The sequence below is a fragment of the Mercurialis annua genome, linkage group LG3, assembly GCF_937616625.2.
Source record: "Mercurialis annua linkage group LG3, ddMerAnnu1.2, whole genome shotgun sequence".
Taxonomy (NCBI): domain Eukaryota; kingdom Viridiplantae; phylum Streptophyta; class Magnoliopsida; order Malpighiales; family Euphorbiaceae; genus Mercurialis; species Mercurialis annua.
The window spans coordinates 7,808,629-7,811,473 of record NC_065572.1 but is presented as its reverse complement, the minus strand read 5'-3'; the positions used below and the strand labels follow the sequence as shown (position 1 = coordinate 7,811,473).

Below are 2,845 nucleotides of genomic sequence, written 5' to 3'. Positions count from 1 at the left end.
TAACAGTTTAAATATAAGTACTTCCATTAAATAAATATAACCAGAGTTAAACAATATTAATGCCAAAGCATAAAAGAAAGCCAGTCAGACAAATCCGACAAACAGACTAGAATAATATAGACTTCTAATTTACTACTGCGGTCTAAGAATAAAAGTAGTTTGACAATTTATTAAAAAGAAAATAAACCTCCGAGGAATAAAGATTCGGAGATCTGCAGACTCGCTCAAAATAATAAACCTGGAAAATTTGGGAAAACAACGGGGTCAGATATACTGAGATGAGTTCGCAATACTATTTACATTTATTAAGTTTAAAACCCTTAAATCAAAACATTTTTATACTAATATAATATGATTATGGAAAACAGTATTGAAATGATCCCAGCGTAAGTATGACATAGCATACCGATAAACCCAGAGTGGACGGGAACAAATCCTCGTCATATAAATATACCAGCGTAAGCAAGACTTTAGTCTGCCGTTTCCCAGAGTACTTACCGGTGCACACAGTCTCGATACAAGCCTATCGAGTAGCTCGTTTCAATCCAGATCCATAATCCGTAAAAACAGTTCACAAACATTTATAATATTAAAATACGATGCGGTACTTAATAAAGCGGTAAATAGCACTACAAACTCACTGCTTGCTTATCCACGTGATCTTGGCAAACAGCTAACCCTGCGTAGACTCCGAAGCACGAGCAGTCGACGGGTCTAAAATAATAAATAGGTTAAAATCCGTACGATCCCTAACTCTAAGATCACTAGACACCACGTAGGACTAGCACAATTAAATAACCAGATAAATCACAGAGAAACACAATTCTCAATAAATTGTAATGCCGTAATTAATTCAAGACTATTGAGTTCTCACTTAAATCCAATCCGAAAATATTATTAAAATAATATTTAATTGATAAATAAAATCAATTCCTCAAATAGTGGGTTAGCCGAGTTTTTTCAAAAACTACCACGCTAAACCCACATGTCGGTGACCCAAGTCCAAACCGACCCAACTAATATTCCAGAGTTTATAAACCACAGTTTATAATTAATATTAAATAAAATATTAATTAATATCAAAATAGAACTCAATAGCTTGAAACTCAAGTAATTAAATATTACCGGCAATTATCTCAATTAATTAAATAACAAACAAAGCTAAAATATAAATTTAATCTCAAAGGCATTCTAGGCTAAAAATATAAATTTAACAATTAAATAATAATTAATAACAATTATTAATTTAATTTTTAAATATTCAAATATTATTTTTAGGCCTTAAAAATAATATAATTAATTTGACAAACTTTTAAATAAAATAAAATCCCAATACTTATTTAATATAGTCAATATAAAATTTTACGTATAACCATAATAAAATTAATATTTAATTTAAACTTAAAATATTAATGCCCGGAGAAATTTTAAATTATAAATAATAGTATTATTTAAATCACTAATTAATAAGTCGAAATCAATTTCATATATTAAAAATCAAAGTCAATTATAAAGAAGATAAATTTTTTTAACTTGAGAATCAATTGGTTTAAAACAAGTTATCTTGAGGACCAATCATGCACATTCTCCATCTTCTTCAATCTAAACAACCAAATTTCAAATTCCATTCCCAGGGACAAAACCCGCCATCCTAAAGCTCTAACCCAATAACCTTAAATTTGCAATTCAATCGTGAAACCCAAAAAAAAATCCAAAGCAACAATATAATCAAACAAATGATAAGATCACAATTGCAAATCCCTACTCTGAAACACAAAGCCTATATGCATTTGAACTAATCACCCCGCCAACAACTTGGAACCAATCCGTGATGGAATTCAAATGATAAGCGTGGATTATAATTTACAACAGCCAACACTTATAAATCAATTATCAATTATCAAACTTAGCGAATCCAAACAACAACAAAAATGGCGGATACAAATTCAAAAATAAAACAGTAATTCATGGAACTTTACATACCTCTGAGAATCAATGAAGTTTTGAAGAATTTCAGAGATGAAACGACTTCATTCGGACGTAAGATAATAGCCTAACGTAATAAGAATCACACCCAGGAATCAACACTTAGCCTATGACAATAAACAGAGCAAGTAGAAACTTAAGCTACCGCAAAACGATGAAACGACGGCGATTGATACGGGTGCGTTTACGTACCGTTTGACAAAAGAAAAGTGTAGAATCGTAGAGGAGCGAGCCTACTATCACGGGGAATGAACGGAACGGATTTCGATCTCCAAACGGCTGCGAAACGGATTGAAAAACAAAAGTATCGTTTTAGAAAATCAAAACAACGAATAACTTAAAAACGATAAAACGGCGGCGATTAATACGGGTTTGTTTACGTACCGTTTGACAAAATTCGAAAGGCAAAGTTGTAGAGGAATGAGTCTACTTTCTCAGCGACGAAGCGGAACTGAATTTGCTTCAGAAACGAAGGAGAACGATCCAAATTACGGAGGTATCGCTTTAAAGCTAAATCTGAAAATTTAAGAACAAACTTACCAAAAATTTTGGAAACTTTGGGAGGAAAATAAGGGCAGCGATTCCTCAAAGGATCAGTAAGAATTGGCAGCTAGGGTTTAGTGTGCCGTGTGGTGAATAGATTAGGATTGAAAAGTTACGGATTTATAGGAGTTAGTTAGGTTATAAAACGAAGGAAAAAATGGACCCCTGTGAACCAAAATGCTGGTCTCGAACGAGACCAACAACAAATTGAAGAAGTCTCGTTCGAGACTGAAGGTCTCGAACGAGACTTTACGTGAAAATTTCAGGTCTCGATTGAGACCTGAGATTTTCCGCATGTACCACAAACCTAGAGAAC

The 2,845-nt window shown here is 32.8% G+C and overlaps 1 long non-coding RNA gene across 2 annotated transcripts; it reads right to left on the bottom strand.

The window, feature by feature from the left end:
- Positions 1–2,577, bottom strand: LOC126671500 (uncharacterized). Of its 2 annotated transcripts, XR_008790297.1 has the most exons (5): positions 2,527–2,577; positions 2,371–2,446; positions 1,984–2,265; positions 642–714; positions 1–238 (listed from the first exon to the last, which is right to left on the bottom strand). It is a non-coding gene; the product is annotated as an uncharacterized LOC126671500 (long non-coding RNA). The 2 variants fall into 2 exon arrangements; XR_008790296.1 differs by lacking the exon at positions 2,527–2,577 and having other exon boundaries at positions 2,371–2,519.
- Positions 2,578–2,845: the final 268 nt, after the last annotated feature.